Source organism: Lissotriton helveticus, chromosome 6, assembly GCF_964261635.1.
Source record: "Lissotriton helveticus chromosome 6, aLisHel1.1, whole genome shotgun sequence".
NCBI classification, from domain to species: Eukaryota; Metazoa; Chordata; class Amphibia; order Caudata; family Salamandridae; genus Lissotriton; species Lissotriton helveticus.
Window position 1 is genome coordinate 1,492,240,639 of NC_136067.1, and position 12,081 is coordinate 1,492,252,719.

Sequence of the window (12,081 nt, forward strand, 5' to 3'; positions counted from 1 at the left end):
TGGTCCAGGTGGCCCTGTCCTGTACATAATCCCTTGTAAATCTTGCCCGTGCCTGTTGGCACATTGTAAAGTGTGTGTCTTATCTAATGTGTTTTTATTATAATACAAAGGCTATTTTTATATAACCTTCGTGTGGAGTTTCCTTTGTGGTGGGCCTAGGGTGCTGTCGCTGGGGTGCGCGCGCAAACGCTTTACACATCGCCTCCGAGATTAGCCTTGCTGCTCGCGTCACGTTACCTAGAGGGTGAGCAGGGGTTATCTTGGTGTGTAACTCCCTTGCCCTGACTTAGAAATGGCGATCCCTGACTGACCTTGGCGTGAGCATTGGCCGGCCGGGGGTCCCGTTTCTAACAATTATCTCTTCCCATCTGGAAATTACACATATAAAATGTAAGTAGAATGTAAGAAGGTATTTCCAAAATTTTCTATAGACCTTGCAGTAGTGAAAAATAAATTCAAGATGTATCCCCTATGCATTTCTGATCTCTCCCTTTCACGCAACGCAGCACAGCAAGTTGTCTTGCTACACTGCATTGTGTGAAAGGTTAGTAAATGTGGCGTCCAGTTTGTTAGGGCTCTGAACATTGCACTGTGGCGCACAGGCAAGCTACAGGTATCTAGCATGGAATTTGTACTTGAGGAACACCCTCCGGTGCAAAGTCTAATTTGCAGACAGGTGTACAAGGGCACACTCTGTAAGACGTCTGATTTTGCATAACTCACACATTATGTTTAAAAATGTCACATGATATACCCCATGCCGCCTGGTTTGCACCTAGTTTCACTTTGCCCAAGGATCGGACCTGAAGCCTGGTCAGAATATTTTAATTGATCAGGATTTGAGTCAAGTCCAAGCAGAATTTGCATTGGTCTGCTCCAGACACTCCCCCATTCTATAAATTAAAGGAAGATATTTAGCTCAAACCAGTATTGAAGCCGAGTGCAGGAAATTGTTTGGTGCTTCTATTTGCCTGAAGTTGTCCTACGAAGTTCCTCTTTGGGCCAGATTTACCAATTCCTCACGCAGCACAGTGCAGCATCCGCAAATGTTGCACTTAGTGAGAAAGAGGGAGCAGGATAGCGCCATATTTACAGAAATATGTGACTCCTTCCTTCTTGTTCCTAACGCCGGCGCAGAAATGTGCGGCCGTGCGCCATGGACACACCTTTGCACCATCGTGCAAAGGTGTCTGCGTGAGTATAGCATAGGTTTTGTACTGCAAAGTATTCCCTTTTAGTACAAAATACTATGCTTAGACTAACTAAACCTTTTCCCACTTCATATGTGTGCTGTACAGTGCAGCATACACATAAAGTAAGAAAAGAAAGGAGAAATAAAAGCAATTACCCTTCATAGCGCCCATGCACCACCCATGGTATGCCACCTTCATGCTAAGTAATGCAAAGCAGCGCTATGCGCTGCTACGCGTACTTTCGCGTTATTTTCCAGCATAAAAAAGGTTGATAGGTGAAAAATATTTCGTCGAAAGAGACACAAACACAGTGTTAAATCTTAGTAAATAGACCCCTCTGAGTCATCAAAGAACTCCCAGAAACCTTTAGTAAAACAAGGGCCTCAGTTGTAGCTGGATTCGATCACTTCCCCAATGGAAGATTCAGATATATGTTAGATCAGTTCTAAACACTGTTGAAGAAACTTGCCAAATGGGAGGCAATACTGGAAGAGATAGGGGCATATTATCAAGGAACGGCGTTATAATTATCGCCGCTTTAGTGGCAGGAAACTGCCGCTAAAGCGGCAATAACGGGCTTGATAATATGCCCTTGAGAATTCCAATAGAAGCCCATGTTCTGGTGTGAACATGGGCTTCTATTGGAATTCTCTACGGCATATTATCAAGCCCATTATGGCCGTTTTAGCAGCAGTTTCCTGTCGCTTAAGCGGCGATTATTTTAACGCCGTTCCTTGATAATATGCCCCATAGTTTCTTCACTGAACGACCAGTGTGTGTTCGCTCACTTTGTTTGCACCATGAATTTATTTTTACAAAGCTTCGAAGCGGTTTGGCCCTCAGGAGTTTAACGTGAAACACAAGGGAGAGTGAGCCACGAAAGCAGCTGCTTTACAAAGCGCCTTGAAGTGTATCAAGAGAATTACCTATATTAAGGGCTATTAAAAAGGGTTGACTGTATTGTGTCGGCTGAAATGTGTCACAATTTGTTTCAACATCTAGTAAACGTTGCATTTCCCTTGGCCCCAAAGGCAGTTCAGTCCAATCAGGTTCTAATACAACCACACAACTCAACTTTAGTGATTAGGGCCACGTTCCAAAGGTGTTTCAGATTTATGACTCGGCAGATGTACACTTTGTTCCTCTTACCTCAATGGAATCATTTCTTGATGTACTTTCTGCATGGCCTGCCAAGGAGGGTTGTACATCAGTCTGCTGCCTTCCCTGCACCTCCATAACACAAGGATATATATGAACCTTTGTAACAGTAATGTGACCCTCTTGGCCAGAAGAGGCCCTGTGGACTGCCAATTCGAGATTTATAGTTTACTGTAGCATAGCACTGCAGAGATTAAAAAACCGATGCCCTGAGGATGTAAAGTTTTAGTTTGAGGCAATTTTCCATTCTGCTGCAAAGCTGGCGCGTGCTAAAGCTTATTTCAACTGTTTGACTCATGACATCAGCCAGGCCAACAAACAGTGCTTGCGACGGTGTCCTTGCAGTTCTTGCAAGAGGGGCGGCTTTAGGGCAGTGCGACTGGTGCAGCCGCACTGGGCGCTGACCTGGAGGATGGGGCTGATCTCAGGTGGGGGGCTCTGTGTTTAGGAATAACTTACGATTTAAAAGCAGCTGATGCAGAGTTCCTTGTGCGTCCAGATTTCAGGCAGCAATAAAAATGTCAAGATACCTCTTGTAAATAATGTTCTTTCTAAAGAGAGAGAGCGGAGTTTTGTCTAGTGGCAGTTTTGAAGTAGTGCGGAGGGTTAATATGCCTGCTGCAAAGAACAGATCAGAATTTAAAGTGGATAGCAGACTCGGTTAGTAAGGGCAGCCTTTACCAGCGCGTTAAAACAAATTAAATGTATGCGACAGAGGGGCTATGCAGAGATGAGGGGCTATTTTGCTGGGTGGTATCTGAGGGAATCTGAGGAGGAGGTCATGGGGTGCTAAAAAAGATTGTCGTACCAGGCGCTACCAGTTCGAAGGCCAGACATGTACCTGCGTGACATACTGGTCCAGTCCAGGGGCCTCATTTATGAGGCCGTGCGTCACTTTTATGCCGCCGGTGCGTCACTTTTTGTGACACACCAGTGGCGTAAAAAATGCGCCTTGTTGCGCCATATTTACAAAGTGACGCATCAAGGTAGATGGGTCACTTTGTAAACCCCTGCGCCACATTATACCTGCGCCAGGTATAATGTATGCAAGGGGAGGCGTTTTGACGCAAGAAAGGGTCATGGAAGTGACGCAGTGAAATCTATAAGATTTCACTGCGCCACTTCTAGGACTCAAATGCGTCAAAATCTTACGCCTGCCTCACAGCAGGCGTAAGACTGACGCAGGCCCTTTCACGTGGGGCTTGCCCCATGTGAAAGGACACATTGCTGGAGTTGCGTCACTTTTGTGACACACTCCAGCAATGCGTCACTTTTGCGCCTACAGATATGTCAGAAATACAGACATATCTGTAACTCCTTGCGACATGATGCATCATACTGTAAATATGACGCATCATTGGTGGCGCAAGGAGGGCGCAATGAAAAGTGACGCATCGCTGTGTTCACGCAGCGATGCGTCACTTTTCATAAATGAGGCCCCAGGTTTCTTCTTTGAATTCTGGGATTAGTATTCCTGTTTATTGCGTTATAAAAACAGGCATAAAAGTCCCCGAAGTCAAAGAAAAAACCTGGACAAGATCAGTACATTAAGCATGGACCTGAGAAACTTGACAGCAATGCCAAGTGTATCACTTCAAAACTAACAATATTTTTCTGGCTGTTGGACCTACTTTTTCCACTTCAAAGGTCCATCCAGGCAACAGAAAAGAAAACACTTCTGTTTACTCAGCCCTGCATTGCTAACAATCACCAACAATAGACATTCTAGATCCTCAGTTTCGGTTTTGAGATCTACTGTGATACCATTCACCCTATGGCCACTTTAGGAATCCAGAGTGGCATTTGGGAATTTGTTCAAAGCCTTTTTGAGGGAATATCTTTTAGGTATGAGAAGTGATATTTTATCTGTTTCATCACAAATTTATTGTTCAGTTCATAACATACAATAGAACGAAAGGAAGAGAAGACAATGACATTTAAAACAATTCTAAAGTAAATGTATATGTCAAAAAACAGCTTTCTCATAGTGAAAGTTCCAAATGTCGGAGCATTGGTTGCCATATCTTCAACCCTAGTTGTTTTTTTCTCATAGATTTGATGCGGTATTGAATAAATTCTAGATAGAACACATTATAAAACTTAGCTCTCCACATTTCAAAGACAGGGGTTCAGGTTTCAGCCACATTGTAGCAAAGCATAGTGATGCATCGCTGTTTCATCTTTACAAATGTATATTTTTTCATTAAACACTCCATCCCATACAGTGATTGAAGATAAGACGAAAACCGACGACTATTGTACAAATCTACAATTCAAGACTGTTGAACTTCATTTGTTTCGGAGTGATGACCTTTGTAACAAACTGCCCAACGTGTGTCTTGGTTGTTATTGTTCATGGGTGATGTTTTTTCCCCCATCTGAATACTTCCTGAAGGTTGGTGTTTTCCCTTCTTTTTACCTCACCATGTTTCGGTGCTTTCAGCATTTCACATATTTGTACATTTGTACATAGAGGGGTTGATACTTATTTTGTATTTCAATTAATTATCGGGCCGTGCTCCTCGTTGGGCAGTCGCTGCAATGCCCAGCGGGTCCCTAAGAGGGGCTCTTTCCCGCAGATCTTTTCCTTACCCAAAAGTGCCTGGAGAAGGCAGTTGCCTAATGCCCTGCACCTAGCTTGGAGGAGGGATAGAGGGTAAGATGGTTGATTGGGAATAAGTGACGTTAGAATTGGTTATATGTTATCAATAAATAATTTTTTATTCATGCGGATAACTCAAGCCAAAAAAGGAACAGATGTAGAATCTAGAATGATACCAATGAATCCCAGGTTCAAAAAGAGGTCAACATGTTTCCTGCCTAAGTCTGCTCAACAGAGCCCTAATATACCATATTAGTAGTGCTATTCGTGTAGATAATAAATCCTGTTTTAGGTGAAACAAAGACATTTAAGGAGTAGGCCTCACAACAGGGATCTTCTCTGTATGACCTATTAAAACAAAATAAATAAACAGAAAATAAACATAAAGAATATTTCTTATTTAAATATAGTTGTGGCAGGCACAATTGTGGGAGAATGATGATGATCAAGCCCCAGCCATGCAATCATTAGTAAAAGTAACTAAAGACCAATCTAAAAGTTCTCTAAAGTAATTTCTCTCTATTTTTAACTGTTTTAAAATCAAACACAAACCTGTAACGAAGTCTTTTTAAATCACAATTGCATTTCCTTGTAACTGCCCTACCAAACTACCACAAAAAGAGCTGTTAGTTATGATCTCATTTAGCCTCTGCTATACCTCTGGGGATCCACTGGACTCTATGCACACTATACCTTACTTTGGTATAGTATATACAGAGCCAGCTTCCTACATTGGTGGATCAGCGGTGGGATCTAAACCTTTGCATTTGTTGGACTAACTTAGTCAACACCTTATCACCAGCAGCGGCCCGTGCCGGTAGGAGTGGTGGGGTGGTGGGGGTCAGTGGGGCGGTATTCCGACAGACGTTGATGAGAGGAAATTAATTATTTATTTAATGTTCCCTTGGTTTCGTCTGTCAGAATACCCCCCCCCAACCGGGCCCCACTGCTCTTACCTGCACGGGCCGCGGCTGCTGATCACACAACAAGAATCCAACAATTGACTGCAGTACAACTCGTTTTTTTGATTGACTATTTTTCAAATTTCTAAATGTTTTAATAGGGCCTTGGATCAAGTCCCTGTAGCATTTTTTAGAAACTTAAAACTCACTGAAGTTAGGGGGAAGTACTTTGAACTTTGTGTGGAGTTCGACCTCACCCCTTACTCCAGTCTAGAGGTTAGAGAGTTAAGGCTTCTCTGTATAGCTAAAAAAAAATAGGAACTGAGTCAAACTCTACCAGAGCGCAACTCATGGAGTTTCTGGCAGGACATGCAAGGCACCACCCCAATACTGAAGGAGAAGATCTCCAGGTAGAAGGATAAGTAGTGAGGATGATGAGGTCTTAAACCCACCACCTCAACTACTTTGGGAGGATGGGAACTTTGGGCCATATGTATCAAGCAAATTTGCATTCGCAAAGGCCGAAATTCGCAATGTATTAAGAAAAATTTGGTGCAAAATAAGGAATCGCAAAATTTGCGATTCCTTATTCTGCAATTGAATTTAAGGAATCGCACATTTTCAGATTCCTTAAATGCAATGTATGTAGCAAAAAAAATAGCAAAATGCCCTTAAGGAATTGCAAATTACCACCAACTTCTAGTTGGTGGTAAGTTGCGAATTCCTTGAAAAATGCAAATTTATGCATTTTTCAAAGTGCCATGTGACGCACATACAGGCCCTTAGGGCATGTATGTGCGCCACATGTGCATCCATACATATTTCAGGGGTGCAACAGGGTGTCCTTTGGACACCCCTGCACCCTTGAAATTATTCTCAATTTGCGATTAGCAAATTGCGAATCGCAAATTGAGAATAACTATAGTAATGAATGGGAAAGTATTCCTTAATTGCGATTTGCAATTTTGTAATCGCAATTAAGGAATTTTAAGGAATCGCAAAAAAATGCGATTTTGTACATACATACCCATTTGCGATTCTCAAATAGCGATTTCTTAAAAATCGCTATTTGAGAATCGCAAATGGGTATCTTGATACATATGGCCCTTTGTGCCCTATCCCTCCAGGCCCAGGAGTAGAGGGCCTGCAGCCTACAGAGGTAGGACAGACTCTATACCAGACAATAAAGACAATTTCACTGAGGAGGGTCACCTTTTAGCAAGGTTGGCCAAAAGACAAGAGTTTGAGACTAGATTCCTAGCTCTAGAAAGAGAAAGAGCAGAGATGGGCCTAGGACCCATCAATGGTGGCAGCAATTTAAACAACAAAGGGAAGGAAGGATCTTATGATCCTAAAATCACCAAAGGGATTGTCCCAAATTTTGAGGATGTTGATGATATCACCAAGTGGTTCACAGCCTTTGAGAGGGCTTGTGTAGCCAGGCAAGTGAGGAAGACTAACTGAGGGGCACTCCTTTGGGAACTGTTCACCGGTAAGTGCAGGTACCCTTACTGGGGCAGAAATTGAGTCTTATGAACTGATAAAGGGTACCCTGATTGAGTGATTTGGACTCACAACTGTGAAGTACAGAATGAAATTCAGGAGGGCTCAGAAATCCCAGAGTCAGTCCTAAGTGGTAGTTGTAGATTACGCAGTAAAAACACTAGGTGGCTGGTTGCGTGGAAGTAAAGTGCAGGATTATGAAGAACTTTACAGTTTGTTTATGAAGAAACACATTTTAAGAAACTGAATCAATGGAAAGTTGCATCAGTATTTGGTAAACCTAGGTCAAATTTCAAGGCAGACCACTGGGTCAAGCTAAAGGTGACCCACCCAACCACTGGGGGTGACCAAAATAAAGGGGTTACAAAGCCTCCCCATGGGAAAGAGGGTGAATAACCCAAAGATAAAACACAAGTCCCCCAGAATCCTGTTCATGGGGGTGGGTCCAAGAACTCTTCGCAGCCCACTGGTGGGTATAAGGGGGAAAACATTGATCCTGCTAAGGCCTGATGTATCCACTGTAACTAAACGGGACACCAAACTGGAGATTCTGCATGCCCCAACAAGCAAGCAGTATTCCCTCTCCAGCTAACCCTGGAATGGTAAATCTCTAGATGGGATCAATGGTGTGCCCTGAGCAAATCAGAGTGCACACAGAAGCTACACTAGTCTCCATGGGTGGGGTAGATATTGCAACCCTAGATGTATGGACCAAAAACTTAAATAACTACCTGCAACACCCCAAGATCAATGGGTCAAGTGTAGAAGCCCTGAGGGATACATGAGCCAGTGTCACTATGGTGCGAGAATCACTAGTTTCCCCAGGACAATTTCAAACTGGGAAATATTTCCCAGTAACCAATGATGATAATGACACTGTAGTCCATCCCCTGGCTATGGTAACATTAGATTGCGGAGGGGTTACTGGCGGCCTGAAACAGGTAGTGGTCTCTCCAAAGCTACCAGTCCCATGCCTGCTTGGAAATGATCTGGACACCTCAGCATGGGCGGAGGTAGAAATAAGGACCCATGCAGCAATGCTAAACATCCCTGAGATAGTGTGTGTGAAAACAAAAGTACAATGCCTAGCACAGTGTGAAAAAAGGAGAATTAGATCCTGAACTGATGACCCAACCTCCCAAGAGAAAAGTTGGGAAGATAGGTGAAACAGTTTCCACACAGCGAAAGGATCAGGACCCCTCTCCACAGGGAGAGGACTTGTCACCCTCAGGGAACTTGAACCTTACACGGTAGAGCTCTTGGGCCTAGGGGGACCCTGTAGGAAACAGCTGTGCCTTGGGCAGCAGGTGTGCCCCACTCTTGAAAGCCCGAGACGGCAAGCTGCTGTACAGGAACAGGAAGATGTCAGTGGCTCCCACAAGGTCTATTGGGAGGAGGGACTCCTGTACACTGAGACCAGAGACCCCAAAATTGGTGCCAATAGGACAGTGGTGGTGCCTCAGTGGTATAGAGAGTTCCCGCACACCTTGGTCCATGACATCCCTCAAAGTGGAGATCTGGGCATGACCAAAACTTGGAAAAGACTTGTCAGCCACTTTTATTGGCCACAGATGTTCCAAAAAGTGAAGGAGTTTGTAAGCTCCTGTGTCACCTGTAAAGCCAGTGGCAAAACAGGTAGACACACAAAGGCCCCCTTAATTCCACTACCATTGGTTGGGGTTCCCTTTGAAAGAGTAGGTGTGGATATAGTGGGTCCACTTGCACCTACCACAGCCTCAGAAAACAAATACATACTGGTAGTAGTAGATCATGCTACCAGGTATCCTAAAGCCATCCCCCTTAGGTCTACTACAGCCCCTGTGGTAGCCAAGGCCCTCATTGGTGTCTTCACCAGGGATGGGTTTACTAAGGAGGTACCATCGAACTGAGGTTCCAACTTCATGTCTACAGACTTGACACACATGTGGGATAAGTGTGGAGTGGTCTATAAGTTCATAACACCTTATCACCCACAAATCACTGGCCTTGTTGAAAGATTCAACAAATCATTGAAAGGCATGATAATTAAAGGGCCTTTCTGAAAAACTCAAAAGGAGATGGGATGTCCTATTACCCTGCCTGCTTTTTGCCTCCTACAGGTAGGTGCCTCAGAAGGGAGTAGTATTTTCCCCCCTTGAGGGGTTCCCTGTAAGGGAACCCCTCTCTCTTGTGAAGGAAGGATAAGAGAAACCCCATCATGTAACAAAGGAGGATGTGGTGGGCTATGTGCTAGGCTTTCATTCCAGGATGTCAGAGTACATGCAGAAAGCAACCAAATATCTTGGGACCAGCCACGAGCTCCAGAAGCTCTGGTATGACAGCTCTGGTGGAGTTCCAACAAGGGCAGGAGGTGTGGGTTTGGATCCTGTGACACCAAGTGCCCTCCAGGACAAATAGAGTTGCCATTGCCCTATCCTAGAAAAGAAGGGTGGGGTCACCTACATGGTAGACCTGGGTACTAGCAGGTCAGGTTGAATGTTCTAAACAAAGAGAATAAAACAAACATTTTTAACATAGTTGATATTTCATCTTAAAAGTTAACATTCTAAAACCTGCTTCTATACGCTATACTAGGAGAGCATGGAGAAGCATAACTTGCATTTAGAGTTTCCTAGTGAGAACCAGCATACTATTGGGAAGGCCATGCTCCCTGCAAAAGATAAAGACATGTCGCATCAGCTCCTCTCCGCCCAGACTTGGTTCGATATCAGCTTTTAGTAGAAAGTGCGATGTAACCATGTTGATGGTTACTGATGAGGATCAGAAGACAGAGATTGAACCTCTCCCTGTTCTCCTCTCCTACAGCCCCCAAGATTGGTCAGTGGATGGAGTTGTCTATTCAGACACCCTCTCTGCCCAACAGCAGGCTGATTACAGCCAGGTCCTGCAGCAGTATGCACAGCTCTTCCCTGGTCAGACACACTGGTGTACCCATGATGTGGACACTGGAAACATCTTGCCTGTCAAAACCAAAATCTATTTCCAATCTGACCAAGTTAAGGAAAGCATCAAGGCTGTGGTCAGCAAGATACTGGAGTTGTGTGTCGTTGAGTCTTCTGAGAGTCCCTGAGCCAGCCCAGTGGTCCTAGTCCCCAAACCTCATCCACAGGGTGAAAAGTGAAAAATTAGGTTTTGGTTGGACTACTTAGGCCTCAATACTGTCACCAAGACTGATGCACACCCCATCCCCCAGAGCTGATGAATTGGTAGATAAGTTAGAGGCTGCCAAATTTCTCAGTACCTTTGACTTAACTGCAGGGTACTGGCAGATTGGCATGGCCACTGGAGCAAATGAAAAGACAGCATTCTCCACACCTGAAGGGCACTTCCAGTTTACTGTGATGACCTTTGGTTTAAAGATTGCCCCTGCCACCTTTCAAAGGTTGGTGAATCAAGTCCTTGCTGGGTTGGAAGGCTTTAGTGCAGCTTACCTTGATGATATTGCTGTGTTTAGCTTTTCCTGGCAGACTTAGCTATCAAGACATTCAAATGCCAGATAGGGCAGGGAACTATTGTATATTTGAGCCACCTTGTTGGCGGAGGCCAAGTTCAACCACTACAGCCCAAAATACAGACAATTCTGGATTAGGAAGCTCCAACCACCCAGAACGAAATCAGGGCATTTCTTTGCTTGACTGGGTATTGCAGGAGGTGTGTGAAGGGGTATGGATCCATTGTGACACCCCTCAGAGAACTCACCTCTAACAAGATGCCCAAGAAAGTGAACTGGACAGCTAGCTGTCAAAAGGCTTTTGACACCCTAAAAGAGGCAATGTGCTCAGCACCTATTCTCAAGGTTTCAGATTACTCAAAGCAGTTCATTGTGCAGACTGATGCCTCTGAGCTAGGGGTAGGAGTGGTCCTATTCCAGACCAATGATGACGGCCAAGACCTGGGAAGTTTAGTAGCAAACGTCTCAGCACAGTAAAACCACAATGAAGCCAGTGTGGGATTTAATGTAAAATACACTCATAGGGCATCCTAGAGATACTGTAAGGATTGCAGGCTGGTTCCACAGGAGCGTCAGGAATCCGAAGAGTAATCCGCAGCCTTCCCCTACGGTCTTCCGACTCTATCAAGCACTAGAGTACGAGAGACACGCCAGGGGAAAACAGGGAAACAAAACAAGGAAAGAGGGGGGAAGACAACGATGATTGATGGTACTCTCCAGTAGTGAATACGATGGTGTCTTTATGTAAGGAACCGGAACAAACAGGTAGGCTGTAATAACAAGAGGAAGTCAACAATTCTAGCTCTAATCCAGTACTAATATACCAACGTACATATACAACCATATCACATACCCCAGGTTCTTAGTATGTAGCAGATGTAACAAGTGAAGATGAAGAAAATGGCACAGCGTCTGGAGCTATAATAGAGATGACACAATAGACTGTTGAGCACCTGCATGTGAGATGATGTTAGGTACAATAATGGCCCATTGAACTCCCTTCTTACATCAACTATAATAGACCAGTCTTCGAAGACACTTTCACTACTGTGTGGCATATAATGATCTTTCCACCCAACACTTCTGGAGATGTCTTACACAGTGTATCACCATCTAGAGGAACCAAAGCAAGACATTTAATTCATACATACGTATAGATAGTACTAGTAAAAGATTGGTAACGCATGTGCGTTCTTACCGCGATTCTTGGTAGTGTGGAATATAAACCCACCCTGGTCCACGCAAGAGTGCCACCAAATATCAAGGAAGAGG